Here is a 20,432-nt window from a genome sequence, read left to right on the forward strand (position 1 = left end):
TTGTAATTAGCTTACATCATCATAAGACGTGGCAGGCATACTTAAATGATTGTCTGATTCCTTACACGTATGACTTAATGGCAAACCGAAAGTGAAACAAGCATTTTATGAAATATCAAAGTTCAAATGAAAAGAGTACTTCAAGTAGCAATTAATCATTGATACACCAGTTGAAGCAGATAAGACATTATTAAACCTAAACCGATCTAGCATAATCTATCAAATACGGTTTTATGACACACAGTGGTTAGAACTACTACCTCACTAAGCAAAGAATATTAATAACCAGAACATTACACTGTGTTTGCAAATTAATATAAGATTATGTGTAACACCAAAACGCCATAACGCCAAAAATGTAACTAAATTACAGAATTTATCAAAGACAAAAGACATTACCGCTGTAGTTATTTCTAATGTTCACTTTATTTTCAGCAACGACCAATCTGACAAATAATCGTTGACAATTACGAATTAGTGTGTACAATTTCCATTGCATTTACCACTGAACATATCTCTTTTAACGATTCACTCTAACATTACATTTAAAAGATACTGAGTAGCTAGGAATTTCAATAACGCCACAACAGCATAATATTTTTATTGATTAAGGTTAGGATGACTTACCAACATTGTTGCGTTCTGTCTGGAACCGACGATGAACAAAGATGTTATGTCGTCTTGCAAGCAAACCTTCGTACGTGCAGTTTTCGGTCAATAGTGTTTCCTAGTGCGGCTTATCAATACTTGAACTTTGGATTGTAGATTATAAAACCTGGTATAGTGTAGACTTTTTTGCATACATGGCAAACATGTCTGTGATATAGATAATAAAATATGTTTACTTTGTGGGCGAGCTGTGTTAACAACGATTATAAATAACATCACGAGATATCTATGAAGTAAGGTTTGATTTTTAGGTAACTTATTCGTAGCATAATACATACATATTCCTTACGTTAGTTTTGGTAGATTTTGGATAAGACTATTCGGTTCCACAGAAGTTCATTGGTTTGACTGTTTATATTGACACCTTTCCGGTTAACACAATTATTACAATCATGGAAATCATTATACTTAATATTAAACACATTAATATTCGAATCGGGTTAGAAATCATCAAGATTTTACACCAAGAACGTACTATGTGCAAAATGGATAGTATTAGAACATTACCGAACTGAGATAACTGTTATTGTCGTTTGATCCGTTACGTCCACATTGCTAACATGATGAAAACGTTAGCCCAACCACGCTACTGCATTAAACGTCAATACCTGATTACAATAGCAAATACAGGACCGGATGTCATCACTGAGAAATATTAACATCATATTTATTTACATGGAGGTAACAATTAATCAGGTGAAAACATCAAATGCATTTGGATTGTATGTACACTACAATGGTTTGCAATAGATTTACGCCGTCGACCGCCTACCAGATCTTGAAATCTTAACGAAGTTAGAGGGTTATAATTGATTGTGTGGTGCAATGTGTTTGGTTCAGAACTATAAAGTTATATTCATGTAGTTGCAAAAAGTACGTTGAGTATGTTTTCTTTACATTCAAGCTTGAATGAATGCGTTCTTTACTGCTATATAATAACTCAAGGAAGTATACTTTTCTTAGTTTCATGCAAACAACACTTCTTAGAAGCTGACGTTTCTAAACAAAAGTCAACGCCTTGATGACAACGTATTAGCCACATTATGTGCTCTAGGTCATCTTTCAAGCGACAAATATTATAAGAGGTTTATAAAGATGGATCAATACATTTTATGTGTTCTATGTTAGTGCAATTATTGAGAAACCTGTTCTCATATATACACAAGCCATGCTTCCACCACTAATATTTTGCCTTGGAAAGGGACACTCGATCCTTGTTTATTTGACGATATTTGGTAGCTTATTATTTCGCCAGTAAGAATTCTGCTAAATATGTAAATAGAAGCACACAAAAGATAGCATGCTCTTAAAAGTAGTATCATACTAAAAGTGAAACAGATTTTACATTTTATGATATATCATACGCAAGTTAAAACGCTCTTCAAATAATGAAAGTGCAATTGTAATCAGTTCAAGTTGATAACGAAACTATACCATGAGCTCTTTTAATACATTATAGTTTGTCATTCAGCGTTGAGTGTCATGAAATAAGTTACAATCTATGGTCACGTGGAGAACGTAGATGACAGATATATTCGATGTAGGAAAACCTGTTCCAGAGAGATATTCCAGTAAAATGTTGTTAGAAAAATATATACAATGTATATCTGGCCTTAGTAAACTAGGCCTACATTACAGCATTCAGCATTATCAATAGATGTAGGTGGCTTCAAAGGGTTCCCAAAAATCGAGAAATCCAACAAATTCTGGTGGCTTTGCCTCTGGACCCCAGCCCCTCTACCATGGCTTTGATATGAAGTCCATACAAATTTAGTTTATTCCTCCCCCATATATGTTTTACTCGCTAAGAGCAAGATCTAATCCCAGATTCATTCGACCAAAAACGCATTTTGCTGCTACTTTTCTTGATTTCCAAAGACCATTAGATTGGTTCGTAATCAACAATGACGTTGTTCAACTTCTGTACCATATTATTCGAAATTAAATGTTTCATTGATTTAATAGATATCTCCCTAGGAATCTAACTGTATTTTAATTTAAAATTTCTCTCTCGGATCCCATATTTTTATTATCTTTCATAACGCTCTTTTCCATCCCAGGAATTAACTTCACTTGATTCGTGTAGCTCGCGATGCCATTATGGCAACTGTTTATTCAGTTTGTGATTTAGCCGCTGTTAAGATGTAACTTAATGTATATGTGCATTCTTTAAGTTAAGGCTTTTTAGACATGTAACACACTTTTATTTAACTAATTCTCGATTAAATATTTGTTATAACCTTTTATGTTATTACTTACCTAAGTACGATTTTCGTGATACCAAGACAGAACAATGTAGTTTAATTGTTAGTCTCTTACATTGTCATAAATCAGTATGTTTCTTTGACAAAGCACCTTAAAACAAATTAATTAAATACACAACAAGTACAGATAAATGTACTCATCTTCTCTGTTTTCTTCTTGTTATTGTCTTTTTTGTAGTATATTTATTTCATGTAATGTCTCCTTCTAAAGTATTCTCATATACGTTTGATTATAATACCCGTTTGACCGGTTTGACAAACAAATGTGTTAACTTTATGCATTTGACGTCATCTTCACTAAGTGTGACGAGATACTAATTGTTTGTTTTAAAAGTCAAATGTACTAATGCAATATGGACCTGTGAAGCTCTACTATTATGGGATATGTCGTTAATTTCGAGGACAGTAAACATATACCTTACTCTCCCTCGTTTCCCTTGCTGTCGTTCTGTCCACTGAATCATTGCCTACTGTCGTGTTCCAAAAGTATACACGAGACAGTCAGCGTCCTAGTTTTGAGTATTACATCTAACGTCGGTCTGAAATTAACGGCAAGTCGTCATTCAAATTGGAGGTTGATATCAGTGTGATCATCTAAATATGAACGTAAGCCTTGAGTAACAATACAGAGGGAACAAAGAAAACATGGTTTCTAACTTTCGTCTTAATTCCCATATTCACATAATATGAGGCTAACTATATAATACCCTACCGGGCCTGTGAAATACATTCCTCTGAAGTTAAAGTCTTTCCGGAAACGTATTACTGCGCATGTAAATCGCTTCACGGGCACAGAGAATATGTCAATTATGTGACTGAGCACCCCAGGGTTCCCAGAAAGGGTTGAATTATATTTTATACACCTTCCTTTTCCTAAAATTTTTTGTGCAGTCATGTCGATATGAACACTTACCAAATGCTAAAGCTTCGCCACTTGGACCCATTGAAATACCTCACTGAGAGATTTAATTTCTCTGCCCAGAATTTGTTAATGTGTTTAAACTGACTAAGAGATAACAGGTAACATCTAAACATACTGAAGCTTTCCGGGGCTTTGTTGCAAGGGCTCTGAGATACATTCAATAGAATCTTCGAATTAACCCTCTTTCTGACATGTATTGTTTATTTCGCAGCTACCGTGAATTAGCTTAACAGATCCTTCTTATCTCAAGTCGATACAGTATGCACTAGTAATGTGACAAAATGCTACTTTTGTTGCATATTTTGCATTTTTGTTGTTGCACTTTTGTTGCCTAGAAAGACGCTCTCAGATAATATAGTTGGTCAAAATGGTGAATGTTTTTCACCAGTAGTAGCTGTAGATTGAAAGAAGACTTTGTATTGCTAGTAAAAAAAATAATCAGAATATTGAGAAAAAAGTGCCCATTTCATCGAAACAAAGATATTTTTTGCGAAAGGAAAACAGGTACTGATCTATGCGGTAATAAATGTACATTGAATGTCAAACTAATAGGTTTATTACCATATATTGTAACACACAGCTCAAAGAATGGAAGTGTAATTTTAATCAGTTCAAGTAGACAATACAAATTAGCACTAAAGAATGAAACTACAGCCCAAACACTTATGTATTTATTTTCCCGCGCCCTTCATTGATAAGTGTTCTTTTAAACGACCAAGTCGTATAACATTTAATGAAATGGACACTTCAATGCAGTGATCAAATTAATGCGACATTGCTTTGCAAGTATCTGGTAAGATTAGTTGTAATAAGTTCGTAGAAAACCATGCCGTATTTTCCTGCGCTACAATAATGCGGCACACGTCCCGACCATACATGAGTAAGCAGTCGTGTCCAAATATATTAAATACACAGTCTGAAAAAAAATGTTCTTCCCCGCCTGGCATAACTAACTTGATCCTCCTTTATTTTCGTGATTTCGACTTGGATGGGGTAATTCTGCACCGTATCAGAGATGACTTCGCGGGTCACGCAAGTCTATTGGAGCTCCCCGTACTAGACTTTGCTGTAATGTAAACAACGTATACGTACACGGATACTGCTAGCCGAGTTTCTGTGCTGTTTGGGCCTAGTTTATAATAGTTTACTAGTAGAAGCTTACTAGTACTAGTATCGACAGTTTTTAAAGTTCAATACGAAGAGATAAGTTGATAGTTTCACAGTAGTTTCCCATTCTTTCAGTAATTAAAAGAGGATTTTGAACAAAGTAAAATTATTAGTTAAAGAGAGTGAAAGTTCTCTCACAAATTACAATTCACAATATCACGTTGTTAGATTCGAAGGAACCTTAGCCCAGAATATGCTATTTGCTCTTGGAATTGAACTTCCAAAACCTGGATATGCTTTATTTGCTTAATTCCTGCTATTGAACTTGGAATTCCGGGTGAAACTGTTTGACTACCTAATAAATGGGCCCTTTTGTCGGATTAGGGTAACCAACTTGTTATAACACGTTCGTGACTGCAAAACAGGAACATCTTTAATAGCCTTTACCAAACAATCATTTAAAACATCGAGTAGCATGGACAAATCATTGGTCACCTCGGCGGTTTCACTTTTACTTAACTGCATCTAGTGTCTTAAAGCTATCCGGATAGTAGCATATACACGTTTGTACTTACCTGCAATGAAGAATTAAGGTCCATTTTAATAGCTAACAATTGAAAAATACATCCGATACTTAGTTGCCGTTATTTATATAACACCAAACACACACGCACACACACATATATATACATATATATACATACATATATATATATATATATATATATATATATATATACATATATATATATATATATATATATATATATATATTAATCGATGGAACAAAACATAACCAATATTAAAAACAACAACAAGTTGTTTATCAAGGTCTGACACAAATAATACCCACGTTATGTAGCGTAATCGGACTTATATTTTAAAATACAAAAATGTAAGATGAACCATAAATTTGCCAAAATACAGAATACAACTAAGGATTTGGCTGAATAAATCACGATTCAGCAGGCTAAATGTTCATTGGTACTGTGAACAGGGCTTATATAGTCAAATTTGAGTAGCGAATACAGAAAAGGGCGGGGTATACAAGTTTTCTGTTAGTAGGTTCTTTGGTCTAGTTTTAGGAGATCATTGCTGCATCTACATCTACAATCTACTAACCATTGGTTCTTAGAGAATGTTAATAATCAGTAAAGCACCCAGTTACAAAATAAGTATAAACATTGTGTATAACATTATGCTGGTATTATATTATCCTCGGCCCGTGTTACTACCGGTATTATACACATTATGTGTATTATGTTCGTATTGATAAATATTTGCTTCCGGCAAAGATAGAAGTCATTGTTCGAACACAAAATAAATTTGAAAAAAAGAAGCTTGATATAAAGACTACTTTAACCTTGCTGGACACATCGTCATTAAATATGGCATACCGTATGGCGATCAAGAAAACCTAGCTTTTACCAGCTACTCAAGCTAGTGCAAGTCATGGTTTGATATATCGCATGCAATTTTTTTATTTTATGGCCAAAACAATAACAAAGAAATGCCTAGACCAACATAAATATACATTTTATTGAAACAGACCGGTAAGGATGAGTTGTCAGCGTTATTTATTCCTGAACTGTAGAAAAACAGTTATAATTCAAAGTAAACACAAATAAATATAATAATATGATTTCTTTGCCTCTACATAAAAGTTCAATGAAGTTCAATGATGACAAAGTGAGCAGACACCTTGCATGAGTCACATGTTATATAGTTAAGTTAATAGCTATGAAATATTATTTCATGGCGGTTCATTCGACTCCTTTCCAATCGAATGAGTAATTCTAATGCCGTATACTCTGGAAGGAGAGGACAGAGTGCTGGGTGGCAAGTTGGCAGGAGTATTGACATTTCTGTCAACATGTATGGATATGCATTACGTTATACTATTAATAATTGAATGAATGGCTAACTAGTTTTAATCTATTATCAGTGGGGAACCTTTGGAGTATTGACCCTTTTTGCTTCCCTAATAATAGTACAGACACAACGGTTATAAACTCTTTAGTGAAGATCTAATTAACTAAGTTCAGCAAACAGCTTTTACAGATAAGAACGAATATGTTTGCCATATTAGCAAAGTGACTTTACTTGTGTCATTGCTCTCAGAGGAAATGTGAATAGAGGGCGAACATCAGGGTGAATTTTATAGGACGTGTGTTAGTCGTGTTCTGAATTCTCGAATTCTGTATGACCGACCCTTAGCCTGAGTCGCAACCTAAACCCGTTGGGTCCTTCAACGCCGGTGTACAGCACAGTAAATTGTTATCAGTTACATAATAAAATTATGTTATTGTCGATATTCTTTAAACTTTGTAAATTGTCAGGCTATTATACATGTACTATTTGATTGGATACAGAGATTGTGGTTTGAGGTTAGCTTAAACCTTTGTGTCAACTAGTTTCATCACCATGTACGATGAAGATACATCCCAAAATTGTTTGAAAAACCAATTGTGTATTGTATGGTTTATTAATGTATAATGTTCAGTATGTGTATGTAGGAAATGGCAGAGGTGAATAGTAGGAAACGCAATCCTGACATAGTAAAGGTCTACTGTGGATCTGTATATGACATTTTCTCCACAGTAGTCCTACGTATTCCATTACTCATATCCCTTACTCTATTATCCTGTATGGTAAATTTGAGTGTAAACAATAATATAAAATATTTACGTTTATTCCAATATTTAACCTCCCTTATTCATCTGTTTATAGAATAAATCAAATAAATAAATACAAATGTTGTATTTGTTTGTTGAAATAACTGTATTGAAAAACAAGGTTCAGTTCCAAAAGCATAAGAAAAGTAGTTCATGGAGTAGTCACGACAAGCTTTTAGCACATATTTTCCAAGTTCAACTGACCACGTGATCATTGATGTTCTTCATTAATAAATACAAAACTATTGTTCATAATTTGACATCCTAGCAAAATGGTTCTCATGAAATCTGCCATGTTCTAATTTTGGCGTTCGCGTAATGCTAAAACTGTTGGTGCTGTTATTTGTCATAAATCGCAGTTGAACTACACCATTTGTCTAGCTGTATATGGCATTGTCCTGTACAATTAAATTTTACATATCGATGCCTCTCTTATGAATTAATCTTCTGAAGCAACTCCCCCTGCCACCAGGGTCCTTCAGTCGTTAAAATTGTGTCAATAAAACTTTACTTTCCAACTGTATCTAACTAAAGCAGAATCTTCGAAACACTACTTTTTAAGTCGTGATCGCAATCGATCGTAAAGCTAGCATTTATCTTCTGCTTGACAAAATTGGTGACGGAATGAAACAAACAACGACGTTACACAACGACATGGCAGTTATGAGGAAATGTGCGACAATCTTTGCAAGCACTCTCCCACACGCCTCACACATACACACAACTTACACACACCTCACACAAACGGCCACGTTAAAATATCTGCCACCGTTCTCTTCCTCAACTCAAAATGGAATCTTGGTCAAACTATTTCTGTATGACTATTACATGGACCTTTATGAAATGTCCACACAATGCATTTTCAACTGTTGCTATGGTAAACGATAGTATTTTAATATCATGCAACAGCCTTATAACAATACTATATCCCCGTGTACATGACATGTTGGGTGCACGGCTTAAATAACTTAAGGCCTTGGTTTTCAACCTTTTTTCGATCACGAGCCCAATTCGTCTTCCGAGCCGTCCTCGCGAGCCCATACCCTACCCTGCAAAGTTATCAACTTCGTAAAATCAATTTCACAGCGTTTATTAGTGTATTCTTGACACAAGTGACCCGGGGACTCAATCAGAGCTATGTATGTTCCTCCGTGATCAGATGACAGGTACTGCCCAATTAGAGCCTATCTCAAAGATTTCTTGCAACCCTCAATGGTACAAGGCAATGGTACAAAGCAAGGCTTCCACACATCATAACCTTGGTAAATACGTAGTGTGCAGTGGTTGGTGGGTGTCACCGAATTCTCTTATACTAGTCTTATAGGGTTAGGGTTGAGTAAATTTTACCCGTTGTACAAGGTTTCATCGAAGAGGCTTCCTAAGAAACATCATCATGTGCCTTCGCCACCAGCCCCCAAAAATGCCACAATTTTTAATCATTACTGGGGCAATGCTCGCGAGCCCACAAAATCGGCTTCGCGGGCCCAAATGGGCCCGCGAGCCCAAGGTTGAAAACCACTGACTTAAGGTCTACCTTATAGCAAAATAGCGAACGAAAGATTTATCGTACTTACAAACTGAGCATAACGTAAAATAAAGTTTACTGTTTTGTTTTCTCCAAAATATAATTTAACTGTACCGCCAAGCAGTCGTTCCTTTCGAGGCAACCGGCAATAGGAAGAAGAATTACTTGTGGCGATTTACTCAATATTATTAAATAATATTATTAAATGTGTATTATGTATTCAATATTACTGTTGGGCATATTACACATATACTCCTTTCGGATATTCGAAACGTAACGGGACAGAACGTTCGACAAAGATCTTTTGTGAAAACTGTGTTGCAACTATAAGTTGTAGACAATGCCATTCCAGTTTTTTGTATAAATCTGCCTCTGAAGAGATCATCTTATTATCGAGTTGTTACGGTTATAAATTTCGCTTACTGCTATTGTTTCTCTGTGATAACAATGAAGTGAAAGTCAAAGTCAAAGTCAAAGTGAAAGTTAAAGTGAAAGCTCTTATATCGTTTATTTGTTATGATTTAAAATATCTATAAGCATGCTTCAATTCTATTAGATTACCCTCTTAATACAATATAAGGGGAGATAATGAACTAATATTCTGAAGTCATTGTACTTTATGATAATGATGTATTAGTGTTTTAATTTCCCTACAAGAGAACAATAAATCACTGAAACACTGCGGCTACACCCCCTCCCCACCCAAACCCAATATATATAGTGCTGAGATATATTCCAAGGTTTACAAGAGGAGAAATTCTTCTGTCTGACATTTAGTTGTGTGCTTCAAATTGCTAAGAGGCCAAGAACTAGATGGCAGTGCTGCAGCTCCTGGTAGCTTCCTCGTTGTTGTCCCAGCCAATAATTTACACCATCGAAAATACTTCATACACGTAAAGATTCATAAGTTATACAATTATAAAAGCAAATTGTACTTTTTAAGAAAGGTGAATCGAACAGTCACTGCATTTGATTTCTAAAAGCTAAGCGGTATCGAAAGCGACGCTACTAGGTCAATGCAGCCAGTACCGACAAAGAAAAACACCCATCCACTGATGCCGACCCACTTAAAGAAATAGAATCTCTCCACCAAACTGGAAATTGAAAGGAAATTCTTTGCTCAATGGAGAAAGCATGAAAGTTCCATTTCCGTGCGTACAGGGTGTCAAATATCAAGCAAAATTACCAAAGGTCAAACTAAGGTTGGACTTGATAATTATGGTTTGTCCTTTAAGGGTCAGATTATTATATTCCTGTTCATATCCTTGCTACGCCACTACCACCCATATTTAGAGGATTGACACGCATCCAAACGTAAATACGGATCATATGGCATGTGAGTTCAGCATGATGCCTGCGTGATATATTAATCACATGACTACACTCACATTTCAATAGTAACATTAATTTTTACGTTATTTGAAAGTGCTAAAACTACAACCTTACTTGTTTGTGTTTCATAACGTATAAGTTAGCATTACCCATTGAAAAGCTCAAGTTAAATTTTCCGCATATGAAAATGTTAGTGCGTTCATATATATTTAACGCAAAAAACCAAGTTTGGACTTGATGATTATGGTTTGTCCTTTAAGGGCCATTTATATTCCTGTACATCTCCTTGATACGCCACTACCACCCCATATTAAGAGGATTGACACGGATACCAACGTAAATGCGGAGTAAATGGCATGTGACTTCAGCGTGATGCCTGCGTGATATATTAATCAGATGACTACACTCACATTTCAACTCACAGTTAAATTTTCCGGCATATGAAACTGTAAGTGCATTCATATTTAACGGAAAGAAATTTCCGTATGTATTGTGATAATAGTGTCAACATTTTTTTTAATAGATTCTCAAACAAACATCGAGATAAACAAATCTAAATTAACTGTGTTCAAAGGGAGTATTGAATCGGCATCCATTAGATGCACCAATGTTAAGTTTTCGTGAATTATTGCGAAATCCCAGAAATACAGCTCTAAGGTGAGAAAAGTTCTCACAATCAACATTTACAGTTTGCCTTTACTACATGATGAAGAATAATCAAATCAATTAAAAAGTTATACATATGCAGATCAATAACATTGAAAAATACTTCTGGTTCTCCATACTAAGTAACTTTACCACAAGTGATAGTAAACATATGAGCATACTCAAAACATGTTGAACGACTTAGATCAAGGTTAGAGAGAACTTTTAAGCTAAGCCTCAAAACAGCATCGATGGAGGGGGGGGGGGGTGCGCGTTGGAAATTAGTACTACACCATTCCTCCTCTCGTTACATTTCACGCCAAAACGTTAAATATATTGACGAATACATTTCGTTTCCAACATTGAGGGTTAAAACAAGGAAGTTGGTAAAGTGCTATGCAAGTTTGCCTTATTTTCTATGGATTGGACCATCCCACAACTTATGTAGGCATTAACTAATATACTGCTTTACTGATATAAAGTGATCAATAATATATGAACAACAATTCTGAAATGTTTGCAGTTCCTTTGAAGAAGCTATTCATTTGTAAATGAAAGTCGAAAGTGAACGACATGGCACGTTTCCATAATTTCCGGGTATATGTGTGTATTGGTGCTGTGAAAGTTCGACTCGTGATTTTGTCATGCTGGCTCTTGATATATTGCATAGTGTTAATCCATTAATGGTACATCGTCCGTTATTCGTTTATTATAGCGTGTTTGTCAGAAACATACATAGTGTTTAATCAGTATTCTTCTTAAACTGTGCAAACGATGTCACTAAAAGGATGAAGGCTTACCATTTCTCAAGATACAAAATACACCTGTGTGACATAGTATTAGGGTTTTTTTTTTGTACACTAGAACAATAATTTAAGAAGGAAATATTGTTTTTCACATGGATGCTTTGGTTTCAAAACATAAAAAATAACAAGAAAGCACATATTATAAACCTGTAAGCATTATTTTTGCTCCTCATAAATTGTTGGTGCCCCTCCAACTCGGAGTATCTGCGTCCCAAGGGCCCAAATATTTCTGTAAAGCCGTCTCCCCAAATTAGTTCGTTCTTATCAAAGCCAGCATGGCGAAAAATATAGACGGCTGGGCTTCGTGCTTTATGTATATAGGTAAGTGATTAGCGTAAGATTGTACAACGTGTGCGAACGTGCTAGGAATTCCTCCTTTTGTTTTGTGCAAAAGGTAAGAACAACTGTGTAAGTCGCTGCTAAATCCAGTGAGTTGTAATTCATGACAACTACATTTTTCACACAGAACTCGAGCTAATATGATGCATCAAGTGTCTCCGTATTTGAAAATGAAAGATATATTGACAATAAGATCAGGATTTTGTCGAAATCTGGTTATTATAACGTAAGCTCCCTTGTGCGAGTCCTCGTTTTGGGTGTAACAAGATGGCGCTAGTGACATTTATATCGCTGCAAAGCGTATAGTTCTTTGCAGGTGCGATATGGTTTCTATGTTTACATTTCTGTGTCACGTGTACCTACAGGGTTTACTTACATTGTACTCTACAGTCAAGTAAACTATAAATATTCAATTTTAACACAAAAATCACTATATAACTAGTTGAAATTTTCCATTTTATTGGGGGTGGGGATCGATTATACTTTAAAGGTATATGTATGTTAGCAGTAAAAACAGTGTATTTGCGATTATAGTTTTTCGACCAAACCACCTTTGACCTAAAGTTAAAGCTAGCATTGCGCGCCTTAGAGATGTGATTGGGAGGGAGTGGGATTGGTAGGGATGGCTAGGGACGTGTAGGAAGGGGTAGAGAGATTAACTCTAGCTTAAAAGGTAACCGAACTCCAAGGGTAATTATCGGCGGGCATTGGATTCCAGTATAGGAACTGCACGTCAGCTGGGCTTTCCTGGAGGGTGTGGTATTTAAGGTTAAAGAATGATCCCCAAAATGAGCTACATCATTCCAAATGATATCCTCTTGAAACCACGCTGTTCTTAATGACCATCATTGCAAGGTCTTTAAAACAGGGATGGGTGACGCTTAATTGGTAGAAGTGTCTGCCTGACACAAATTTTGCAAAATTTAAAAGCATATGGTCCTCGATTAGGATGAGTACTTGAAGAGTACTTGACAGTACTTCGTGAAAAGAGAGCTATGTTCTTTTAAAGTAATATCAAGAAGCCACAGAATGTTTGATAATTTACATATGGATTACGTTATAGTTTTACTATATTGCATATATCTCATGCACCTATACCCCAGCATAATATAATTTACATGCCACCTACTATATTACACAAAATACATGAGCGGTGTTTATCGAACAGTTGGTAGTACACCTTTTTACCCAACCAATCCTGCATCATTCCATGGTCACCATAAAATGTTTGATGATATTGACAATATCAAGGTCCGAGCAATGTCGTCATAATTTATATTACATCATATGACTACAAGGACTCCATAAGTGAGCAGAAGTTTCTAAAATATAACATAAAAATACCGCAAAAGTACGGCATGAAAAGAACACTTAGTTAGTAGTCGGATTATAAAATGTTGAACTAGGACACTGTTGCTCGTCACTCGGATCCTACAATGTAGTATGGTACTTGGTAGTGGGACCACAAATACTCGGAAGTACTTAGTAATGACATAAATGTCCTCATCCACACACTGGTTTAGTGTGCCTCAAATGTATATCTATCTTGATGTTTTCATGCTATGACTTTAAGGTTAGGGAACAAACCACATAATCACCTGAATACTGCTAGACGAAAATGGAACCTCTGTGATTTCTGTAGCGAAAACTTCTGTTCTAATATGAATGTCTCTCATCAAACCACACGTTTTATCTAGGTCGCTTCTTTTCAAAATTGTCAACGCATGGGCACCTTTTAGGAAAATTTGTCTCGTTACTTGCAAGGTACCCTTTCAAATAATAAAAGGCCTCAATTTAGTAACACTACTTTAAAAGGGGTACATCTCATTAATAAAAATGGGCACTGTTAATTCCAAGTTGGATCATTGTGATGATCGTTCACAATATGTGTACACATGTCCCCTGTGTATCTGGTTTCCCCGCACCTGCAGTAAAAAAGGTTTGTATCACAAATGTGCATTTAATGTAAAGACCTGAAAATACATGCCATGGAATGAATCAAACTCACACTTTCGACATAATACATTCTACGTTGTGGGCAGATAGATAGCTGGTTATGATTAAGTTACGGTAAACCAAAATTTAGAAGATAAAACACTCAGAAACGTGTTGAGTTCACTTTACATCTGATACAGTGTAGCACTTTAAATACTATAAAACAAATTGAGTCTGTAACTGATATTGCGCCTGTATACCAGTGCTTAATAAAATGAAGGCCTAGACCTACAGGCACTATTCCTGGATCACGTAGATTTGACTAATGACCCATTTATCTCTCTGGTGAGCTATCTCTCATATGAGTTTCCTCACTATGGACCTATGCTCGAATTAAAAGTTGGTACTTCATGTAAAAGTAGAGAGGGTTGTCATTTGAAGGAATCCCAGAAACAGAATCATGTTTCACGTGAAGAAGTAGCTAATAACACAGATTCAGATTCGGATTTGTTTGAAATGTTGTAATAACTTTCTTTGGCGATTTTTTATTCAATACTGTTATCTACGAGGCTGTAAGTTACCTCAGATGTCCCACTATTTTGAAGAGCGAAGCTCTAGATCAGGTACTGATAAAATCGTTCATGTATATACACTTTGGTATTCTTCTTGAACTTAAAACAGTCCACGCAATTATGATAACGTATGTAAATAGCGACGACTTTATTTTCCTTAGTTTTTAAATCAGATGACTCATAACGTACATGTTGGATTAACATTTATACTTGGTATGAGGATTCATCATCTTGGTCGTGTAGTGAGGGTCACTTTAAGCTGTCGTGATGTATATAATCTAGGTTTATATAATCCCTCTCCCTCCACCTGACTAAAAGAGAATCTGCATCCCGTTTAAGTTGTTTTCCGTCTACATTAATGTTTGGAAGACCTCTCATGAACAGTTGCTCTGCAGTGGTTACTTTGAAATATGACAGTCGCAATTTTTCTGAAGAGAATATATAAGCAATGGCGCTTATTGTTAATATCACGTCAACTGTTTATGCAGATGAGTACTATTCGCGCTTTCAATAAGCTGACTCGTACATATGGGTGTACGACTCATAACGTTATCATGATAGTCGCTGTTAGATGTCTCCGTACGATATCGCGATGTGGTCTGTGTACCTTCATAACTTCATTTACATGTATTGCAAAACTATGAAATTCCAAAGTATCAATTTTCAAAGTATGTTCGACTGGAAATGTCAACGACGCAGCTTTCTGTTTGTTGCGACGTAGTTTTATAAAGTATAGATGGGAGGGCTGAACTAAATAAAGTGAGCAAAATATAGTAAGGTTAACAAGAAGTATGATGTTATACATACAAAATATTACAAAGAAGATTGATGGTTAATATTCATATCTATCAGATAATCGATGGAAGGTATCCGTACTACGTTAATCATGGTAGTTTTCGGTTTCTTAACTGTATCTATATTAACAATATATGAAGGTCATTAGTGCAACAACGCAAAATACACACTAAGATTTGTTTCTACATAGTACTCAATTATGTCAAAATGTGTAAAATCGAAAGAAGATCCCTCTTTGGAATGAAACAGAGAAATGAGAGTTTATCTTAATTTAATGTTGTGGTTGGTTATCAGCGATGTCCTTTACAAAACGACATACGTCATAAATTCAGTACAGAGCAATCTTTCAAGTTGCTTCAAAGTATCTAGTATAAGGTCATTAAATACATACGAGACACTCTAGCTGCCTGTACAAAACAATACTCTTGTTATGCTTAGGTATCAACAACAAATCCTGACTTTCCTTCCTTAGATTAACTAGGAGAGTTTATTTTCAAATATAAATGATGAAATTGTGTCAATAGTTACGCCTGATCCACTCGTTTTATAATAATTTGTAATTTGCCTACGTCATTATTTGACGTGGCAGTCATACGTTACTGATTGCATGACTGCGTAAACGTTTGAATAAATGGCAAACCGAAAGTGAAACAAGCATTCTATGAAATATCAAAGTTCAAATGGAAAGAGTACTTCAAGTAGCAATTAATCATTGGTACGCCAATTGACACAGATAAGACTAGTATAATCTATAACATACGGTTCTATGACGCACGGCGATGAGAACTACTACCTTACTATGTAAAAAATGATAACCATAACATTGCACTGTGTTTGCAAAATAATATAAGTTTATGTGTAACACTTAAACGCCATAAGGCCAAGCATGTAAATAAATTACAGAAATTATCAACTACGTAAATTACCGCTGTAGGTATTTCTAATGTTCACCTTACTTTCAGCGACGATCAATATGACAAATTATCGTTTCGTATTACGAGTTAGTGTGTACAAAACCCGTTGCATTTACCACTGAGCATATATATTTTCCACCATTCATTCTAACATTACATTTTAAAACATACTGTGTAGCTAACAAATATGATTACGCCACAACGGCAGTTATAATTGATTGAGGTTAAGGTGACTTACGAACAACGTTGCGTTCTGTAGGAAACCGACGATGAACAAAGATGTTATGTTGTCTTGCAAGCAAACTATCGTACGTGCAGTTTTCGGTAAATAGTATTTCCTTGCTTATCAATACTTGAACTTTGGATTATAGATTATAAAACCTGGTATAGTGTAGACTTTTCTGCATATATGGCAAACATGTCTGTGGTATAGATAATATAATATGTTTACTTTGTGGGCGAGCTGTGTTAACCAACGAATATAAATAACATCACGAGATATCGATGAAGTAACGTTTGACCTTTGGGTAAATTATTCATAGCATAATACATACATTTTCCTTCCGTTAGTTTGGTATATTTTTGATAAGACTATTCGGTTCCATAGGAGTTCATTGGTTTGACTGTTTATATTGACATGATATTCATGTCTCATGTAATCATACGTGAACCTTCCCAGTTAACGCAATTACTAAAATCGTGGAAATCATTAAACACATTAATATTCGAATTGGTTTAGGAATTATCAAGATTGTACACCAAGAACGTTCCATGTACAAAATGGATAGAAATAAAAACATTATCGAACTGTTTTGTCGTTTAGCTCGAAACGTCCACAGTTTTAACATAATGAAAACGTTAGCCCAACCACGGTACGGCATTTAACGTCACTACCCGATGATATTGGCAAGTACAGGACCAACATCGTCATCACTGAGAAATATCAACTTTATTTTTATTTACATGGAGGTAACAACTAATCGCGTGAAAACATCAAATTCATTTATGTACACTACAATCTTTTGCAAAAGATTTACGCCGTCGACCGCCTACCAGATCTTAAAATATTAAAGAAGTTAGAAAGTTATAATTGTCTGTTTGGTGCAATGTGTTTTGTTAAGAACTATAAAGTTATATTCCTCAGTTGCAAAAAGTAAGATGAGTATATTTTCTTAAACATTTCATATTTAATGACTGCGTTACTCGTTCCAGGCGCTTTTGATGATCATTGTAAAATATTGCTATATAATGACTCAACGAAGTATACTTTTCTTAGATTCATACAAACAACACTTTTTAAGAGCTGACGTTTCTAAATAAAAATCAACGCCTTGATGACAACGTATAAGCCAAATTATGTGCTCTAGGCTATCTATCAAGCTACAAATAATATGAGAGGTTTATAAAGATGGATTATACACAATAGGTATCAAGCTCTTAACAATAGAATAATACTGAAAATGAAACAGATTTTACATTTAATAATATATTATACGCAGGTTAAAACGCTCTTCAAATAATAAAAGTGCATGTATAATCAGTTCAAGTGGATAAAACTATTTTTTTACGAGACAGTGGAACTTTACCATAAGCTCTTTTCATACTTTATAGTTTGTCCTTCAGCAATGAGTGTTACGAGTTAGATTGCAATCTATAGTCACGATGGGAACGTAGATGACAGATATATTCGATGTAGGGAAAACCTGTTCCAGAGAAATATTCCGGTACAATCTGGTTAGATGTAACTTATTATGTATGTACATTCTTTTAGCTGAGGCATTTTAAAAAGGACGTGTAACACGCTTTATTTAACTCATTCCCGATTACATATTTGTCTAACGTCATAAGTCTTACCTATCTCATTACGACTTATGCGATACCAATACAGAACAATGTAGTCTCTTACATGTAAATTAGTATGTTCTTTTGACAAAGCACCTTAAAACTAAATTAATAAAATACACAACAATTACAGACAAATGTACTCATCTTCTCTGTTTTCTTCTCTTTATTGTCATGTTTTCCTATATCCCTTTTATGTTATGGAGGGTTACTGCATATCTGCTCACATAAGCTCTTTTTGAGCTTCACCTTCTTTGGTATTCTCATATAAGTTTAATTATTATACCCGTATGACCAGTTTGAGAAATAAATGTGTGAACTGTATTCATTTGATGCCAACTAAAGTGTGACGAGAAACAAATGGGTTGTCTTAAAAGTCGACTGTACTAATGCAATGTGGACCGGTGAAGCTCTACTAGTATGGGATATGTCTTTAATTTCGAGGACAGTGAATAAATACCTTAGGATACAGATAATAGTTGTCCCTTCCTCCCCCTCGCATCCTTTGCTGTCGTTCTGTCCAGTGATTCATTGCTTACTGTCGTGTTCCAAAGTCCATATGAGACAATCAGCGTCCTGAAGTAATACATCTAACGTCGGTCTCAAATCAACGTCAAGTCGTTATTACAATTGAAGGTTGATATCAGTGTGATCATTTACCCATGAACGTAAGCCTTGAGAAACAATACAGGGAGAACAAGAAAAAATCGTTCTCTAGTTGTGTAACTTTCGTCTTCATTCCCATATTTATATAATATGAAGCTAATAATATGATACCCGCTGAAGTTGGATTTCTTCCGGAAACGTATTACTGTGCATATACGGGCACATATTATATGCTAGCTATGCGGCCGAGCACCCCATGGTTCCCAGAAAGGGTTGAATGATATTTTATATATCTTCATTTTCATAATATGTTTTGTGCACTCACGTCAATACGCTTCGCCACTTGGACCCCAGGGGCTTTGAAATACCTCCCATAGAGTTTTAAAGGAGAAATAAACCCTAGTTTTTTTGCATCCATTCTTACGTTTTGACAGATGGTCTTTCAAGTAAAAGCAAAAGAAAAGCATAAAAATCCCTTCTTTGAGGTGAAAAAAACGATTTGAATGTAGTTCATGTGTCGCGACATTTTGTTTGAATTGAGCCAGTTCCCGGATGTACCGTGACGAAAGCGAGCCGCTTCGCGTATTTCAAGACAAAATAGTTGCCAATCCCTAAAATAATTAGAATTGTACTTTCAACAATAGTATTGAATAAAATATCGATCAAAAAATATCTTTTGTCTTTATTGATCTGTAAAAATGCTTAAAAAGTGTGTGAAATTTGTTATTGTAACGAGTATCAGTAGAAATATAAATTTTCAAGGATTTGATTTTTAACGTGTTTAAATTACATTGCTTTCAACACGCATACTCAGTCCTAGTGATAGCGTTACCTACGTCCATCATTGCACTCCAATTTACTGTCGAGCAAATATCTTCAAAAAAGAAAATGGAAGCCTTTGGATTGGAATCGTATCTTTTCGAACCAGAATATTCAGAGGAAGAACTGATATATCGAGAGGAGGAGTTTGTGCAAAAAATCAGTCCGCGACTGTTGGTGATGTTGGGTCGAATTCCGTTGCTGATACGAATACCGGTTCCGCGGGACACTGCGAAGAATGGTGTATGTGTGCACTCTGTTCGCCATTGGAAAGCGACAAGGGGAGGGTATGCTGCTATTGCTTGTTCGCGGAAAAAGCTTTGTTGAACGCAGGAGAATGTCTGACCAACAGACATGAATTCTCCCAGATTTTTCTGCAGCTAGTTCATTTAGAACTCTGTTTTGTAAATTTCTAGAGGTACAAGAAGAAGAATCCTTTTCCTACGGCTGCTGAGAACATGACGAACAGGTACTGTACACCTCAGTGAAAGTTCACTCTTTTCCGGATATTTTATTCCATCTGGAATAACGAAATATCTTTTTCCTTTTACTGCTCCCTCTTCGGTTAACACAACCAAAGACTTGGCATTCGGCATTTTAACTGGTGATATAAGCGAAGCATGATGCTCGAACATAGTGTGAATAGACTATAACTTGTATGCAAA

This window comes from Apostichopus japonicus, chromosome 12, assembly GCF_037975245.1.
Source record: "Apostichopus japonicus isolate 1M-3 chromosome 12, ASM3797524v1, whole genome shotgun sequence".
Taxonomy (NCBI): domain Eukaryota; kingdom Metazoa; phylum Echinodermata; class Holothuroidea; order Aspidochirotida; family Stichopodidae; genus Apostichopus; species Apostichopus japonicus.